This window comes from Pipistrellus hanaki (genome assembly GCF_964339955.1).
Source record: "Pipistrellus hanaki genome assembly, chromosome: 14".
Lineage (NCBI taxonomy): Eukaryota > Metazoa > Chordata > Mammalia > Chiroptera > Vespertilionidae > Pipistrellus > Pipistrellus hanaki.
In genome coordinates this window covers 46,129,695-46,149,630 of record NC_140516.1, presented here as the reverse complement: position 1 = coordinate 46,149,630, position 19,936 = coordinate 46,129,695, and the positions used below count along the sequence as shown (strand labels likewise).

At 45.3% G+C, this 19,936-nt stretch overlaps 1 long non-coding RNA gene across 10 annotated transcripts in view; it reads left to right on the top strand.

Moving 5' to 3' along the window:
* Window positions 1-19,936, top strand: part of LOC311632302 — a 105,417-nt gene that overhangs the window by 68,436 nt on the left and 17,045 nt on the right. For all 10 annotated transcript variants that reach the window (XR_014796756.1, XR_014796757.1, XR_014796758.1 and 7 more), the window contains one exon: window positions 14,155-14,305. This is a non-coding gene — a long non-coding RNA (uncharacterized lncRNA). The remainder of the gene's footprint in view (window positions 1-14,154; window positions 14,306-19,936) is intronic.

The following is a 19,936-nucleotide window of genomic DNA, read 5'->3' as shown; positions in this document are numbered from 1 at the left end:
TTTTCATTAAAACCCCAAGAGAGGGAGCTGAGAAATAAGTAGGCGGTGTCTTTGCCACAAGGACCTTGTTTTCCTAAGCCATCTCAGAGGCCGGCGAGCAGTGTTGGTTCTGTTTTTCGAGACAAAGGACAGGAGCCTCAGGGGTGAAATGATTTGCCCACAGTCAGAGGGGGACACCTGCAGGGAGCCCTCTTCAGGGCACCTGGATGCCCTACTTTTGAACAGATGGGATGGTCCCCAGACCCCGTGTACTAACCCCATCTTCACCCATGGTCAACCAGGGTCCAACATGCTCCTGGAGAATATTATTGGACTGGGAGTGGTGAGGGGCTCTCCAACTTGAGATTGTGCTTTGAAGAATATAACCAAGTGTTTGAAAGAGCAAAATGCTGTAAAAATGAATTGGGCTGTTATTCTGACTAGAAGAGCTTTTCCCCAAGACAGACGCCAAGGCCACTTTTTCTCTTAGCTGGTCCCAATAAAAGCACCCTCCTGGCTTGAGTGGCAGGGATCTGTGTTTTTGTAACCACACGTAGGATTTCTGGGAGCAAGAGTGGGATTCAGAGAGAGAGAGCAGGCATGTTCGGAGAGTGAGCGGTATCATGTTCCTGGTTTTAGGTTAGTTCCAGGACTGGGATGCTTAACTCATGTGGTTTTTCAAGATTAATCATAAGTTACAACAAGCTACTCCCCCTTGGGGTATTTCATTTGCATCATTTTCCTCTCCCAGAGGACTGAAGGGAGAAAAAATATCCGCTGCACAGCTTTGGAAATGAGCTGCTTGTCACTCACTCGCTTGGAGTGGGATTTGGATCTAATGGGCTTCGCTCAAGAGCTCTGGACCGGGTCCCCATCAAGCAAGAGACATGCAGCTGGACCAGCCCCGCCTGCCCAGGCGCTGGAGTGAGGAAAGCCAGTGGAGGGCAGCTCAGGGGTAACATGAGCCCTGGCTTCTGAGAGCCATCATTTATCTGCAGGTCTCCAGGCACCTTCAAAACTAGGCATGTAGCCCTCCATATGCACTTGAGGATGGAGAGTCAGCAGGCATGCCCCGTTCTCCGTGGAAAGGAAGGCTTGTGGCTGTATCTTGGGGGAGGGAGCTGTACGTGAGGTATTCGGGGTCCTCAGTAGTTCAGGTGGGGCAGCCCACTGGGAACAGACCTGGCTTGGGAGTCGGTTGACTGTCTTTCCGAAGAGGAGCCTGTTGTCCAATTGGGTGTTATATATGAAATGGCACAAACTGAATGGGGTCAGTGTCCAGTGTCCATGGGAGCTGGATCCAGAGGATAAACAGGTTGCCATGGTTCTCCAGGCACAAGCTCCGTACCATCTAGAGGAGGACCTTAGCCAGAACTTGGGGGTGGTGGCTCATCAAGCCACAGGTACGGCTGAGGCTCAGTGCTCCAAGTGCAGAATGGCGGAAGACTGCCATGGGGACCAGGAAGACAGAAGCTGTGTCACATGGGCTTGGACAGGGTGAACCCAGCAAGGTCAGGTCAAGGTTGGGCTCCTCTCCCTGGCCCCCCTCAGGTCTAGAGCAGCACAGCACATTGCTATCCCCTCCTTCTGATTGGCCAGAGGCTGCCATTTCTTCCTGACTTGGGCAGACTGACTCAGGATCTGGAGAGATGGATCATCTCCTGGGTACCCTGGCCTGCCAAGATTGTGTGCCAGTATCTGGGGTGCTGACTGAGGTGTCACTGCCAAGTGATGAGAAGTTTAACCAACAGAACTTCTTCAGGAAGCAATATGCTCAACTGTGTAGCCAGGGGAAGATCGAGGGACTTCATAAAAGCCAACCTCAGGAAACAGCTCATTACTTTATTACTTACTCTCCCAAATCGACCATTTTCTGTGCTTCACCAGATTAAAGTTTGACCATTCACAAACCCCAAATCCACCAGACAATTTTTTTCTCAGAAAGCTATTGCACTGCTTGTCAAAATGAAAGCATTCGGTGTTGGCCTATTATTCAAGAGCAAGGGTTCCTCTCATGACCTGGCCCACACCTACCTTCTCCCACCATCTCCCATCCTACCTGTGAATAGAATCGGTGTATCTGCCAGGCCTCGAACACACAAGGTGGGGTCCCCCTCTGGACTTCTCTGATGCCACACACTTGCCTGAAGTATCTCTCCATCCCCATCCCTACTTTTTTTTTTTTTTAATATATTTTATTGATTTTGTACAGAGAGGAAGGGTGAGAGATAGAGAGTTAGAAACGTTGATGAGAGAGAGTCATTGATCAGCTGCCTCTTGCACACCCCCTACTGGGGATATACCCGCAACCAAGGTACATGTCCTTGACCGGAATCGAACCCGGGACCTTTCAGTCCCCAAGCCGACGCTCTATCCATTGAGCCAAACCAGTTTTGGCCCCATCCCTACTTTTTATTTTCCCAATTTCTTCTCATTCTGAGCTAATTTGATACCACCTCCATGACCTTAATAAATTGAGAGTTGCCTTAGGTGTATTTGGTAGGGCTGCCATAACTAAGTGTCACAAAAGGGTTGCCTTAAACAATGAAAGCATATTAACTCACACGTTTGGAGGCCGGGGGTCTGAAATCGAGTGTTGACAGAGTTGGTTCCTTCTCTCCTTGGCTTGTAGATGGCCATCTTCATGCTCCCATGGCATTCTCCCTGAATGCAGGTCTCTGTGTCCAAATTTCCTTCTTCTATAGGAACAATTGGTGTATGGAGTTAGGGCCCACAAAAAATATTCTCATTTTAATTAATTCTGTAAAGACCCAGTCTTTAAGTAAGGTCCCATAACAAGAGGCATTCCTGGTTAAGACTGTACAGCTTCAGTCCATGATCAGAATTATTTGATTTGGTGCTAATCAGGGCTAAATGAAGAAGAGACCTGTGGGCTAAAATAGGCATCAGGGCACTTGAGCTACTTTCTTCTAAGAAAGCAAATGTTCCATTGAAGGCAGAAGGTCTAGGTCTTATCTATGGAGGGTATGTTTTGGAAAACATATCTATTAGAATAAACTAGGCTTTGAAGTGATAACATACAGTCCCATAATTCCAATGGCTTATAATCACAAAGATTGGCTTTAAAAAATTACATTTATTGTTTAAAGCTGTGGTCAGCAAGCTGTAGCTCGTGAGCCACATGCTGCTCTTTGGCCCGTTGAGTGTGGCTCTTCCACAAAATTCCACTGCCTGGGCAAGTCTATTTTGAAGAAGTGGCATTAGAAGAAGATTAAGTTTAAAAAATTTGGCTCTCAAAGGAAATTTCAATCGTTGTACTGTTGATATTTGGCTCTGTGGACTAATGAGTTTGCCAATCACTGGTTTAAAGTATTATGTAAGTCTCCTTTTTCCCTCATTGACCTCTCCCTGGCTGCTACCCACGCTCCGCTCCCCCCCCCTCTCCCCCGCACATGCCCTCACCACCCTACTGTCTGTGTCCATTGGTTATGCTCTTATGCATGCATACAAGTCCTTTGGTTAATCTCTTATCTCCCCTCCCCTTCCTTCCCTCTTAGGTTGGACAATCTGTTTGATACTTCTCTGTCTCTGGCTCTATTTTTGTTCATCAGTTTATGTTGTTGATTATATTCCACAAATGAGTGAGATCGTGTGATATTTATCTTTCACCAACTGGCTTATTTTGCTTAGCAAAATGCTCTCCAGATCCATCCAAGCTATTGCAAATTAGTAAGAGTTCCTTCTTTTTTACAGCAGTGTAGTGTTACATTGTGTAGATGTACCAAAGTTTTTTAATCCACTCATCTGCTGATGGGCACTTGGGCTGTTTCCAAATCTTAGCTATTATAAATTGTGCTGCTATGAACATAGGGGTGCATAGTAGTATATCCTTTCTGATTGGTGTTTCTGATTTCTTGGGATATATTCCTAGAAGTGGGATTACTGGGTCAAATGGGAGTTCCATATTTAACTTTTTGAGGAAACTCTATACTGTTTTACACAATGACTGTGCCAGTCTGCATTCCCCCCAGCAGTGCACAAGGGTTCCTTTTTGTCCACATCCTCGCCAGCACTTGTTTGTCGATTTGTTCATGATAGCCATTCTCACAGATGTGAGATCATACCTCATTGTCATTTTGATTTGTATCTCTCGGATGATTAGTGATTTTGTGCATGTTTTCATATGTCTCTTGGCCTTCTGTATGTCCTCTTTCAAAAAGTGTCTATTTAGGTCCTTTGCCCATGTTTTGATTGGATTGTTTATCTTCCTTTTGTTAAGTTGTATCAGTTCCCTATAAAACTTGGAGATTAAACTTAGGTTGGCTTCTTATCATGCTATATGTCCACTGTGGGCCAGCTGCAGCTCCCTGTTGTCCTCACCATGGGACCAATTGATGAAGCAGCCTCTATCTGGAATTTTGCCAACTTTATGGCAGGAACATAGCTCTTGGAGCTTCTTCTTGGACAGAGCTCACATTTCATTGGCCAAATGAAGTCACCTGGCTAAGTCTGGTGTCAACAGGTGGGAATGTATAATTCTCCTGTGAGGAGAGTCATTGCAGGGAGAAGCCCTGAATGTGGGCAATCGGAGGTCCAATCTACCACTCAAACACAAGCACCAAGGACCTCTCTTTAAGAGAACCTCCTTTCTGTGACTTTGGCATGTCATTCACTTCTCTAGCCCTCATTTTCCTCCTTCCTTAAGTGGGAACCATAATACTTATCCTACCTTCCTTACAAGTCCATTGAGAACATTTACTATGAGACTAAATATGCAACTGCTTGGCATATGAATCTTACAGCACTCCAGGGACAAAAGGCAGAAACCTACCATGTTGGAGACAGCAAGAAAATTAGAGATCATGTCAACTGCAAAGTCAGGTGGCCAGTAACAACCCAGGTCTTTCTCCTAAACTCCTAGAATGGAGTGCAGCCTGTTATGGTCGCCTGGTTCAGCAAGGCAGTGCCCACAGCTGTAGCCTAGACCAGTGTTTCCCAACCTTCTCTCATGAGAATCACCTGGTGGAGTTGTTAAACCACAGATTCCTGAATCCCAACTAAGAAGTGCTAAACTAGAATTTTTGAGAACATATAGGTAAAATTGCATACCTAACTTAGTGCTCTGTATATAAAATCTGTCTTAGAGCACTAGTTAAGTATACAATTTTACCTATATGTTCCCAAAAATTCTAGTTTAGCACTTCTTAGTTGGGATTCAGGAATCTGTGTTTTAACAACTCCACCAGGTGATTCTCATCATGAGAGAAGGTTGAGAAACACTGGCCTAGACAACAGGGAGGACTTGGGAGGGATGGGCTATTTTGCTGGTATGTGTGCCCAGTCACCACAGTGGACGCTCCTTTAATCAGCCACCCTATCCATCCACCTTCCTGGTTAATGCAGGTACAAACATTGGACCGTATCAAAGGAAATAAATGGAATGACATGGCTACCTGCATTTTTGCATCTGAGGAAACAGTCTTCAAGATAGTAGGCAACACGTTCAAGGTCACAATAAAGGCATAGCATCACCTTTAAACACTTTATCTCCATTAATATGTAAATCCTTACAACAGCTGTATGAGGTGGGTGCTTTCACCATTCCCATTTCACAGAGGAGGACACTGAGGCACAGAGAAGTTAAATAATTTGCCCACCATCACACAACTCTTGAGTGGCCAGTCTAGGGAGAGCCCTGGGGTTGGACATCCTAAGATGCATTTTCTCCCTAATCGTTAACATCTCTGAAGTTGGGATGTATCTTTTACTCAATGGCATATCATAGTTGAAAAGTCAACATTTTTTTTTTCTTAGTGGGATATAAAAAAACGATACATCTTAAAATCGATGACATCTTACTTGGAATCGATGAAATATGAGACAGGATTGCTTCTCAACTTGCCCCTCTCCACTTCCCTTCATCCATTTTGAGATTTAAAAATGATTTTTCCTTCTGGATGGAGGGGAAATGAGACATAGATCCCATCATCATTCCTCCCCCTATCCACCCCCCTCCAGCCCTCTGGGTGAACATGCAGGTGATGCTGACAAAACTCAGCCAGTTGGAGCGCCAGGCAGCAAACGTGGCTGTGTAAGATGGGGTGTTTGGGAGAGAATGGAGCCATTCCAGCCTGCACTTCCTGAGGTCAGAGCCACAGTCAGAGATCCTGGCACATGGAGCCCATTTTTGCTCCCTGGTGCTGAACGCAAACCCATTCTCTGATGTGCAGAGATGAAGCCAGGAAACACGAGTAGGAACTCAGGGGCAAATGCAGGAGGCACAGTCTGAGGCGCTGCCGTTACTGAACAAGATGCGAATCTGTGTCCATTTCTTGGGGGGTAAATACTACCACATGTTCCTAAAACTCTCACATCATTTAGTCTGCGCTGACATGAGTCCCCTTGGAAGAGTTAGCATTTGGTTAGGTAAACGTTTCCCCTCTCCCTCCCCGGTTCTCCATCAATATCTTGCAGATGTTGGAACAAGCCGATGACTGCCTCCTTTCCCACACTGGAATGCCGGTCCGCGGAAGAATGCCGCCGAGTTTTCTGGCCGCTGTGACCCTCAGCTAGACAGGCCTCCTACATTCTCTTGCTTGTGCATCAAGACTGGCTGCTCGCTGCCAAGTATTAAGTGCTTGTTCCACAAACCTGGTGTAGATTATCACTTCGCTGTATAGATGTATCTAATAGAATTAAATAGTTGGCTCCTGACCAGTAACAGATGTGCTACATATAATGCAATAATAATGAGATAGAAACCACCATGTAATATTGAGGGAAAGGAGGGAAGGCGACTTGCCTTTCTCAGGTTGGAAAGCCAGCTTGGAGGAAAAAGAAACTAGAGATGATGACTGTGTGTGCCGAATGAGCTGGCTTTGTGTGGATCTGATTCCCCAAGGGTGCCTTTTGCAGCCCCATGCACGACCATGGCATGAGAGGCAAACAGGATGGGAAAGGGATGGTGCTGAAGGTGGATTTATCCAGCTCCTTGACCACCTGCTCACTCCCCCAACCTGATGCTGCCCGGCTTTGGGGGGCTGTAATGAGATCATAATGGGACACACTCTTATAGGTAGCTCCAGGTGAGGGATGGCCAACCAAACCTGAGCTCAGGTGGTCAGCCACGTGGGCAGGGAGAGACGAAGTGTAGACAATGATAAAAGGAAATCAGAACACTGCTGGGCAGGCCCTAGTGTTCTCAGGTGTGGGGACTCCAGGGCTCTCTCCTGATGGTTGTGCAGTTCCAGAATCTTCCTCGTGATTAGGATGAGGTGGTCTCCAGGACATCTGGTCTCTAAGAATTGACAACTCTAGTTCCTGAGATTGCTAATCAGGAGACCCAGAGGGGAGTATGTCTATAGTGGATGGTAGCCAAGCTCCACCGTGAAGGTCAAAAGGCAGCCCCAGGAGTGGAATTCATGCTATAGAGCAGAGCTTAACGTGAATTCAGACTTGGGGTTTTCTGAGTGGTTTGATCTGTTGCCATTTTCTCTGTCTTCTTCCCCCATTGCCCTCCTTTTTCTCTACTCTTCAATGTTAATGTCTCTATCAATTGGTTATTGCTGAGTTTTTCCCACAAGTCAGTTCGGCAGATCTGAAGGGCCTCAGCTGATTTGGCAGGTCTGTAGTCACCTGGCAGATGGGCAGGGGACTGGCTGGTGTAGGATGGCCTTAGTCCTCCTTGCTCTGCAGCTCTCCAATTGGCAGACCCTGCTATGCTCTATGGCAGTCTCAGAGTTGCAATGAAGGGCAAGTCCAATTGGACAAGAGGGTTGGTGGTAATAGACATGCACTTTGAAACTTCCACTTGAACCACATTTGCTAGCATCCCATTTGCCCAAGCAGGTCTCATGGCTAAGCTAGAATCTGGGTGAGAAGGGACTACAAAGTTACAGGGCCCCAGTGCTCAGCCCCTAAAAGAATGGGTTAGACACAGAAAATCTGGGTGTAAGAGCATAGCAGACTGACCCAGAGAGGCTGGGTAGCAAGAGATGAAAGATGAAGATGAAAAACAGACTTGGTACAGAGAAGAGTCCAAATAAGACAGGGGCTCCCATGCCCTGGTCCAGAGGTACAACTGAGGCCCAGACAAGATGGGGCAAACAGGTTCACTTTGGCAGAGGAACAAAATCAAGAGTAGCACAGGCAAGCAGTCCTAACAGCACCAAAAGGATCAGGCTCAAAAAGCAAAAGAAAATCTGCTAGCACATAATTGCTCAATGAATATTTGTGGCCCAACTGGCCAGGAAACTATTCTAAGAAACCAACAGACTCTCAAACAAAGATTTAGAAACAAGGGGAGTCATTGAAGCATGAAGCATATTTGTAAGAGTGGAAACAAACCAAATATTCAACAATGAGGAGATGATTAAATAATTTATGGCACATCTATATCATGGCAAATCATGCAGTTATTTAAAGTGATGTTTTAAATTAAACTTTTATGACTGGAGGAGAGGCTCACCATGTAATTTGAAGTGAATAAGCAGGTTACAAAAAACTACATGCAATATGATGCCAAGTAGGCATAAAATAAGTGTGGGTTTAATAGTGGTTTATAGAAGATTTTTGTATCTTTATATTTTCTATATTTTCTAGGTTTCCCATAATGGGTCTATATTTTCCTTTGTAAAATAACTTTTTATTGGTTTTTATAAAGAAGGAGAGGGAGAGAGAGAGAAACATTGATGTGAGACTGAAAGGTCCTCTATTGGCCCACTTGGGATCAAGCCTGCAACTCTGGCCATATGCCCTGACGTATCATCAAACTGGCAACCTTTCAGTGTATGGAACAATGCCCAACCAACTGAGCCACACTGGCCAGGGCTATATTTTCTTTATGATTATAAAAATAATTGAAGTTCTGCAAAGAATGTGGATCTTAATTTTAAAACAGGAACCAAGTTATTAACTTTTTGTTAAGTTTCAGGCACTCTTTAAATACTCTCATTTACTCTTTTGTGTTTTCCCTGATAGCATTTCCCATGTGTCATGAGTAGTTGGTGGTCTCTCACTTCTCCCTCCCAACAGGAGGGCAGGGATTTTGCCAGTCTTGTTCACTGAGGTGTCTCTGGCACTCACCACAGCTGTATAGACAGCAGTCCCTCAGGAAATGTTTGTTGAATTAATTAATTAAATCATGCACAGGAAACTCCTTTCCCCTTCTCCTGAGTCAACTATATAGGATGTCCTGATGTATCAGTATTAGGAGCACCTTGATTGATCTGCAGAGAAAATTGTTAGGAGCAACTTTGATTTGTTAGCACTCACTGCTTCCAATGGTACTCACTCCACCTATTGGGGACTTAGCATGGTACCAAGCACTATGGTGAATAAGACACAGTATGTTGCAGACAGGACATTCATGGGAGCAAAGCAGGGAACACGAGCATACAACACAAAGAAGGGCTCAGTTAAATATAGCTGCTGCCTCCCCCTTGAGATGTACCATCTTTGAGAAACTCAAGAACCAATAAAACTATTCTTGCCCTTCTATGTCATTTGGGCGCAGAACCCAAAACCCCACACAGACCCTCTCAACTAGTCTCCTTACAAAGGACACATGTTCCTGATTCCTGCTCTGCCTTCCACTTCATGAACCCCATTCCATCTCGGCCTGTTCTTTGTCCCACATACAGGTCAAAGCAGTAACTGTTCTACTGTTAGTTACTATTCTAATAGTTATTCTATTCTTTCTTCATCCCTGTCTGTATCACTCTTTTCCTGGCCCATCAAGGAAACCTTTATTTCCATCTTCTTGTCTTTTTCTTCCCCTTGGTCCTATTTTTGAACCTCTCTCCTTCCCCTTAACAAGTCTCAAACACCACTGAAAAGCCAAGAGTCAGTGACAGGAAAGGAAAAAGAAAATGATTAGCAAAATTAGCCACAAAAAGCACACTTACTGTTTGAGGTCCTTGAAAGTCCCCCCAAGATTCACATCACAATCTTCTCACTGTTGTTTAACTCATCCTGCCTTTTCACACCCACCAATGCTTGAGACAAAGAAAATAAATATATTTGCACCAGAGGCTTAATTGGCCCCTTGTTTCTTTATAAGGGATCTTTCTCACTACTTTTTTTTTAAAGCACTTCCAAGTGGTATTTCACTTTGTAATAACAATGGCTCCTGTTCATTGAGCTCTTACTGCTGCCAAGGCAGTGTGCCATCAACAGAGTCTTAACTGAATTCTTTTATCACCTCAACAACCCATGAGTGGGTGGCATCATTATTCTCCATTTCTCACAGGAGAAAATGTAAGCTCCAAGTGACCTCTTCTTAGACGGTCTGGAAGAATAAATACCATTCCTAGCATTATTTCTGTCAGGAAATATATATTCTCATTCCAGGACACTAATACACACACACACACAACACACACACACACACACACACACAAAATCTGCTTCTTAGAGGAGGGAAGAGTCAACATATGTGACACCTTTGTCACTGTGCAAGATTCACATGCTGGTGGCTTCTGGTGGTAGCTCAATAGATTTGCCTCTGGATAGGTGCATGCTCTTGTCTCTCCCCACCTTTCCCACCCCTCCCCAAGCCACAGTGATCAGTCACAAGGTGTACCTGTAACCTAAGCTGGACCAATCAGGTCCTCCCGGAGGATTTACAAAATTGAAACCAGGCGGAAGTCCTCTTTGGCCCACCTCCTACATTATCACTGAAAGGCTGTGACTAGGAGGATGCAACTCTATGGAAGGAAGAGCGGACAAGGCTGGAGGACAGCGTGAGGCCAAGGAGAGAGCAGCGGAAACTAGCAATGATAGGGAAGGGAGAGAATGAGCTGGAGTCCAGTTGACCCCAAGCTCTTCGTTCGGTTTTGTGAGCTGCCCCCTTAACTGTTTCCTTCGTTTTACAACTGAGGAGACTGAGCTGGGGCGGGGAAGATACTTGCTCCAGGTTATGCATTCAGCCAGTGGCAGGGCCCAGCCTGGAGCACAAGTCCTGGACTCCCCACCCAGCACACCCACGTTCCCCGGGGACACTGGGCAGGAGCACACCCAGGGCTGAGAAGAGGGTCACGCTCTGTGCTTTTGGTTATGCCCAAGGCTTAGTCATCTGTGCTCAGCTCACGCCCCGGCTCCATGCCTGCTGCCTGCCTGGCTCAGTGGCAACCCAGGCAATGCCTCATTAACTGGATCCACCTGTGGGCGCTTTACTTAATTATCTCAATTGGAATGGACTCAAGACGCTGGAGTTAATATCCTTCCACTTTCTGAGAGCTAATTATCACCTGTGGCTTGGCCCCGGGCGCAGACCGAAGGAGTCACCAACCACACTAGAAATGTGTTGACTGGGGAGAGCATTCCCTCTCATTCGGGTAGCAGAGGTGAGTTAAACATGACAGAAGGTCAGAAAGCATCTGGTCCAGTGCCTGCCTCCAGAGATTAGAGCCTGGTGCCCCGGGTCACCATTTCCATCAGCCGCTCGCTGGGCGTAAGGCAGTGCCCGGAATCCCGAGCCTGGAAACAGTCTGTGCCAAGCCCTCCTCGGCCATTGTGGCAGCTCTCACAGCTCTGAGGGTATTGTCACCTGCACTTCTGCCTGGGGAGGGTCTGATGGCTCGAAGGTGAAATGACCTGCCTGCATTTCACAGGGAGGTGGCTGAGCTAGGATCCAAATCTGAGTCTGGTCCATGTTGCAGTCGGGTCTGTCCCTTGCCCCCTCTGCTCAAGATGGGGAAGCGATTACCTCCTGCGTGCCAGGCACCGTGATCTGTTTGGGAAATATAGAGATCCATTTGCTTTATATCTGTTTCCTTCATGGAGGTCACATAAGGTGTTTTGCTACTGAAATAATTAGATTGTCCTGATGTAAGAGTAAGGTGCTGGGTGGCTCAACAGGGTCAAGGGTTCAATTCCTGGTCAAGGGCATGCAGCTGGGTTGCAGGTTTGATCCCTGGCCAGGGCATGTGCAGGAGGCAACCAATCAATGTGTGTCTCTCCCATACTCTCTCTACCCCTCCCTCCCTCCTTCCACTCTTAAAAGAGTACGGTGCTGTGGAGAGCATGTAGAATGTGGCCTCAAAAGGTGTGGATCTGATTTCCAACTCAGCCCCTCCCTAAACGTGTGATCTTCCCTAAATTGCTTACCTTTTCCAAACTCGCCCCTCCCCACCAATCATGGACCATGGAGCATGAAACTCGTCCCATCTGCCCTGTCTGTTTCATGAGATCTCCAGGAGCTGAAGTCAGATAACATATGTGAAAACTCTGTTTGGAAATGCATGGCTCTGTTTGTTGTAGGAACTATTGGTATTGGATGGACTCCAAGATTGACTTACTCCTTAAGGGGACAGAGGCTTGATTTTAGCATCATTCACATGTGAGAGGTCCCAGCTGACAAAGTGAGGCCCAGAAATCGGAAGGGGGCCTCTCGCTTAGGAATTCTGTCTTCTGCCTTCCACAGTCCCAATGGTTAGCAGAAAGAGTCCCTCTGTACCTTTAAAATGACCTGCCGGTTCATAAATAAGGAAAATCATAATTTACTTATAGACTTTGTAGAGCTAGGATTTAAGACGATGTCCTCCCGTCTCTGCTGGGAGACGGTTCCAAGGGAAACTCTTGGTCTTTTCAGCAACAGTAGCATGTGTCATTGTTACTCCTTTCGTCACTTGTCATGTGTCAGGAGAGTATTTGGGGGGTGCCCTGTAGGCGAGAAATTGGATGCGGGTACTTCGTCTTACAGAGACAGAGCCACAGGCACCAACGTCTGTTTTTCTGCAGAAGCTCTTGACATAAACACCTAAGGAGGCCACTCAGTCAGACCACCTATACTCAGGGTGACCAACTGGTCCCAGTTTGGCTGGGACATTCCTGGTGTTACCCCTGGAAGTCCTGCCCGTCAGAGTCCCTTCAATCCTGTCACACAGGGACGGTTGGTCACTCTACCCACATTTCCCGCCTCTGGGGCAGACAGCACCATAGGGCTGAGTCGGCTCTGATACCCACCAAGTGCCCCAGACCTTCTCTGTCCTGTGAGGTGAGTTATTTAACTTTTCTGAGCCTCAGTTTCTCCATCTGTAAATGGGGATAACAGAAGAAGCTGCCTCCTAAGTCCTTGTGAGGAAGAAATGAAGGCATGTGGAAGGTACTCTGTACTGTGCAGGCACATGGAACTACATACTTCATTACTGTCGCTGCCTGGTGCTGGCCTTCAGGAGCTCCAGTCAGGGAGACAGGACAACTGTCTTCAAAGGCACTTTAGTTCCTTCTCCCTCGCCTCTCTGCATCTCCCTTTCTGGTTTTACTGCTTGCCTCATGGCTCCCTGCTCCCTAGCTCTGTCCCACTGTTTCTTGTTCTTCATCCAAGGATGCATGATGCTGTTTCTCTCTCAGCGCATTATTCACTTCTTGGCAGGGAGCACCGTGCTCATAAGAATTAACATTTGGGTTTTATTTACTGGCTTACAAAGTGCCAGAATTGCATGGGGGATTCAGTTTCACAAACTCTTCTTGATGGGAAACCAATGACAAATTGAGAAGAAGGGGTCTTGAGGATCAAACAGCAAGCCCTTCCCAATCCTCGTTTGAAAACTCGGGCCTGGCTGATTTATTGCCGTTCCCAGAGTGGTGTGTGGGAGGGACCAGGTCTCCCTCCGGGGTCCCCTCGCTGACCACCAGATTGAACAGTGAGCCCCATTCCCAGTCTTACATGAGATTAGTCACAGGATATTTCATTTTAAATGCAACGGAATGTTTTCCGAAATCAGATGAGACTCTTTCAATGTTTATGGCTATTTTGCTGGAATTCTCTTTGGCTCTGGGAGGGATTTGAAAATTAAATACATTTCCTTTTGGTGACCTGGGACCCGAGTTGGAGGGAGATGAGGCCCTAGGCTTGGGCCAGCGGTTACTTGTCAGGCTTGTTCCAACAAGTCTCTCCCATTGGCCAGCTTTGCCAAGCACCTGCAGCCCACCCCACGACCAAGCCAGATTCCCCTCCCATCATCCGGCCTGCCTGTATCCCACTGAAGACACACACAAATGCTTTGCAAAATTAAAAAAGGTGGGGCGAGCCCCACAGTCATTTGGCAGAGGAGTGGAAGGATCACATGGGGCTTCCTTTTCACTTCAGAACTTTCTTTTTTTTTTGCCTCTGTGGTGGGTAAAAATATAATTTTTTTTAACCAAAGTAACCGTGGTCAGAAGTTGTAGAATTTGTTTGATAGATTATTAATTCACTTGTTCTTCACACAGATGAAGAGATGAAAAGGGAGATGGTCATGATGGAGAAATGAGGTTATGAAGACATGAGATGTTGGCAAGAGAAACATGAATAACTGCCTGAAATAGACCCTGTTCTCCAAAGGCAGCTGTGGCTTCCCTGGAGGTGGATGCAATCTTAAAGGTGTGTTTTCCCCCCCATTTTATGATTTCAAGTGAGTTCTATTTTAATTGCTCATTTCTGGGTCTTCCCTTATATACTTGTCATCTGTGGATCGTAGAACCACCTCAAATGAGAAACAATTCAGACTCTGAAGCCAAACTCCTTGGTTTGGAATCTAGCTTCAGCCACTCATTAGCTGTGCATCTCTGGACAACTTAATGTCTTTGATCTCAGTTTCCCCCAAAATATGTAGATAATGGCACCAGCTACTTCATGGGCTGATTAGAAGAATAAATAAAGTATGTAAACTGCTGAGATATGTCCCAGCAAGCTCTGGGAAAGAGACTGCTATTATTAAACCTGACTTAATCCAAAAGGTTGACATCACCACAATTTGCGTTTCCTGTAGGGTTCTATCTACATAAGACTGAGTGCTCCTGAGAGCATCCTAGAGGCTGTTAGATGAGCAGGAATTGGGCTTAGATGAGTGTGTTCCCTCTGAGAGGACAAAAGCCCTGACAAAGCCAACCAGAGATAGAAACATTTGAATAGCCGGGACCGGTTTGGCTCAATGGATAGAGCGTCGGCTTGGGGACTGAAGGGTCCCGGGTTCGATTCCGGTCAGGGGCATGTACCTTGGTTGCGGGCATATCCCCGGTAGGAGGTGTGCAGGAGGCAGCTGATCGATGACTCTCTCTCATCGATGTTTCTAGCTCTCTATCTCTCTCCCTTCCTCTCTGTACAAAATCAATAAAATATATTTTTTTTAAAAAAAAGAAACATTTGAATAAATTCCTGGTTCTTTTTTATCAAGTGTGTCCATTAGGATGTGGTAGAGTCCAAATAATAGGAAACTCCATTCAAACAGGCCTGAATACTTAAAGAATGTTATATCCCAAGTGCAGAAAGTCCGGAATTAAGTTGGGCTTTCAAGTTGATTCTGGCCCATTAACTAGATCAGTGGTCAGCAAACTCATTAATCAACAGAGCCAAATATCAACAGTACAATTATTGACATTTCTTTTAAGAGCCAAATTTTTTAAACTTAAACTTCTTCTGATGCCACTTCTTCAAAATAGACTTGCCCAGGCCGTGGTATTTTATGGAAGAGCCACATTCAAGGGGCCAAAGAGCTGAATGTGGCTCTCGAGTCAAAATTTTCTGACCACTGAACTAGATCAGCAAGAACCCATGTATTCCTGTCTTTCCTTCGATCTCTATGGAGTTGGCAGCATCCTAGGGCAGGCTTCTCTCATGATTGCAATACGGCTGGCAATGGCAATTAGGGTGAAGTACTTTGCTTCTGTGTCTATTAGGAGACACTTTCTAGATGTTCCCCATTAAGATCTTCTTAGAAGCCTCCAGCCCCTCTCTTCCTATATTGCACTGTCTTCAATTGAGTCACATACTTGTTTCTGAACCTGTCACTTGCTAGAAGGATGGGATTACCCTTATAGCTGTGGTCAAATCACAGAACAGCACTACTCTGACTCATGGGTAGGAGCAGATGGGAATACTGGGGAGTCAGCCTCATTATCCACTATTCTGCAGGTTAGATGGTAATTAATGTTCAAAGTTGTAGGACTTCCTGTGAGTTTCAACAAGTTCCATGTTGTCAGTTAATTGTATAGAATGCTCTGCGTGGTAGAATTGTTAGGAATGAAGTCCTGAAGGGGAGATTTTCAAAGATATGTCATGGTGAACATGAGATGCACTGTGCGTCCTCTCCATCCCAAAGCCCACAGCTTTGGCATAAATATCATCTTGGATTAGGCAAAATATTTTGACACCCTTCCCAAATTCTTCCTTCACATGGACAGTTAAGAGCAGGCGTTACTTTTGCCTAGTTCAGTGGTCGGCAAACTCATTAGTCAACAGCCAAATATCAACAGTACAACTATTGAAATTTCTTTTGAGAGCTGAAAAGGGACTCCTGTGCATGGGCCACAAAGTTCCAATTGCACTGTACGTGCACTCCAGCACGTGGTACTTTGTGGAAGAGCCACACTCAAGGGGCCAAAGAGCCCCATGTGGCTCGCGAGCCACAGCTTGCCAACCACTGGCCTAGTTCACCATTGTATTCCATGATGCCTGGCCAATGACATTTATTGTACATATGAACAACCCCCAAAAAATTCTGGGCGAGCCATTTTTTAAATTTGTTTTGATGCTCTTTGCTCCTCTTGCTCTGAATGTTCTAACTTGTTCTTTCTATTCCTTTAGACACCTTGAAACGACCATTTACTCTAGTACTATAATATTGTTCCATTCTTGAATAAAAGTTTTTATTCATTTATTGAGCACTTAATATATATCCTGCCTAGTGCAAAGCACTTTACACGTATCACTTCATTTAATGTTCACAAAATCCTGTAAGGTAGGTTTATAGGTGAAGAAAATCACGTAAGAAAGGCCACATAATCTATAAACAGAAACAGAAGAGAGAATCAAGCCCAGAGGGGCACCAAAGCCTGGCATCCTAACCATTCTCTGTACACAACCTCTGTATGCCTTCTCAGACTTCCAGAGCCCACAGAACCCACCTCCACTGATGTTCCCTTGGCCTGGGCTCTCCTATTATTTCTAATATCCATGTGTAAGTCTCACTCCCTACATACCATATACTCTGAAGTCTAGAGGACTGTTTTTATACACTATTGTGTCCCCTACAGTCATCTTGGCAGAAATCCTTATCTTAAGTCATTTGCATTAAATTGCATCCTGGGCCTTGCCCTCTGGATGGCCCAACTGAAGCCAATGAGTGGAGTCTGTGAAGGCTCCTCCGGGCCCAGCCTGTGTATATTCTATGACTTGGCCAATCCAGCTTGGAGCCAACCACTGCCGCAGTTCATCACTCTAGAGCAAAGCTCAGTGTCCATCTGAATAAGCCTGAAGTCAGCCATGGGGTCTCAAGATGACTAACTTAGCTTGGTTCTCTTCAACATAAGCTCAGGGACCCTGGTCTCTTGGCCTTACTTTTCTGCCTCATGCTGTCCATTGTATTTATGTGTGCATATGTCTTTCAGACTAGGGAGAAGCACCCAGGCTATCAAAGGGCATCAGGCTACTTTCTCCTCCATTAGCCAAAGAATATACATGCATAACCCATAGACACAGACAACGGTATAGTGATGGTGAGAGGAAAGGGGGGATAGAGGTGAGCAAAGTTGGGGTAGGGGAGGTGCGCAAATAGGGATATCTGTAATAGAGTCAACTATAAAAATAAAGCTAAAAAGAACTGTAGAAAACTTGACCTCTGGCTAGAGGAACAAGAATGAAACAATTTACAACTGCTTATTATGGGTTGTGCCTTTCAGGCACTGTTTTAAGAGCTTCAGGCTGGGCGACACACACACACACACACACACACACACATACACACACAATCTGTTCAGCATAGGCCTGACCACTTGTTCCCAAAGCCCAGCCAAATTTAGGGCAAGTGTGTGGCCACTGATGTATTAAGCCAACCATTAGAGAATCTGGCAGAGCTGTGGGCTGGCTGAGTCTTCTGGAAACCAAAGCAGTTGCTGACATCATAAGGCTATGGGGCATTAGCCATAGTCTTGGGAGAGAAAAGCTGATAGTAAGGGCAAGGGCAGAGTTATCAGCCATAAGGATGGAGAAGGCAAAAATCTCTCTGTCACCAAAGCAGAGTCCCCTGCTGGTGCATCAATTGAGATTGTGAAGCTTTATCTGGCTCTGTCTGGTAGATCTCAAAGTGAGTTACTGCCATCTTCTCTGCTGTTTGTTCTCTCTGATCTCATCCCTTACCCATTCCCCCTATTTCTATATGGGCAGAAAAACCAAGGGTACAACACACCATTCTCTTCTTGGCTTAGTACCCAGGTTCCTTATGTTCAATGCAAAGCAAGTTGAGAAGATAGAAACATATGATAAATAAATAATAAATAAAAAAACACAAAAGAAAATGGTTTCAATAAATCCAAACAGCTGAGTGATCACAATAAATATGAATGGGTCAAAGCCACACATTAAAGGATAAAGACTTTCAGATTAGATTTTTAAAATATTCTATACACTGGCTTTTTGGTACTTAGGAGCAATACCTAAAATAAAATAACACAAGAAGGTTGAAATGAAGGAGAGATAAAACAGTCAGGCTCACAGACAATGGGAAAGTAGAAAACAGAGAAAGGGTGGCTACCAGCCGTGTTCCAGCTCTTCACAAAACAATATATTTAGAAAAAAAAATCTTCAAAGTGACTTGAAGGAAAGCATTTTGGGAAATTGTGTCCTATTGGGATCTCCAGGATAGACTCCACATTAAAACTACTCCATACATCAGACCTGTTTCAGACCATCACTCTAGAGTAGGGGTGTCGAACTCAATCAGAGAAGGGGCCAAAATCTAAAATCCAGCCTAAATCGCGGGCCGAATGGTTTACTGAACAGTCATAAACTGACAGCGGAGTGCAGTGATGACAGCGCGGTGTGGGCCACATTGCAAGGCCTGGCGGGCTGGATTTGGCCCGCGGGCCTTGTGTTTGACACATGTGCTCTAGAGAAAAGCTCAGTGTTCATATGAATCAAGCATGAAGTCAGCCATGGTATCCCAGGATGACTGGCTTGGCTTGGTTTCCTTCAACACAAGCAAGCTCGGTGACCTATTCCATCCAAATTTAGAAGTTAAAAGAAGCACAACATCTCTTGGGTGGACTGTTCTATCCGTCTCCTCTCTTCTTCCAAACAAAGGTGAAGATGTTAAATTAAAAACAAGTTCAGAAGTCTCTCAATGCTTCTTCCCAGTACCACCCCAGAAAATAGCTTCCAGCTGGCCATTCTGTGTAATTCCCCAGGCAAAAAGGTCATACATGGGCCATGAGGCCAATTTTGTGAGTGGGCCAATTGGGCTGTCTAGTGAAGCATCCAAATGAAAGCAGCTCTAAGAAATTTGGTGCTGACCCAACAGAAGAACTAGTGGGCCAATCTGTGTACATGAAGGTATTCCTAGATAGGTCTCAAAAGGTTTGGAAAAATCCCTTAATATTGTTTGCATATTATGATCCTATGAGCTCCCCCACTCTCCCCGCCCTGGCTCGGAAACAGAGTTCATAACGTCCAGCACATTTCCAAATGGATTCATGACCTCAAAATGTTTCAGAACTATTAACTGATATAGTAATTTCAAAATTGGAATGAGAGTCAGTGCCCTGCTTCCTGCAAAGGCCCACATGTCAAGACTTGGGAGTCCTACTGCAGTTTATGGAGCAGAAGTATTCCCAAAATTGGTAAAACTAAGCATAGAAGTCAGCCCTCATCAGTAGGGGTCAAGGGAGCTATGGTAAGGGTTTGAGGAAGGTGAGGTCTGATGCAGGCCTCACAGCAAACCAAGCCTGAATTGGTTTTTCAGTGGTCCCCTTCCCAAATCACTCATGGGAAAGCAATTTCAGGCTGCTCAGTTAAACCAATTTCATAAACTTCACCTTGAAAAAATGGGTTCATTGGTAGATTAAATTTGGGAAATGCTCATCATTATTCTCCCTCAATGAAGATTCACAGTATACATTTTTATTATAAAGGCTCTGATAAAGCCTTCAGTAAAGAAAAGCATTTAATTGAATTTAACCCAGCATTTCCAAGAGTTATTTGATCAGACATTTCTCCTCCCAGAACCCCTCTTAGCATGGC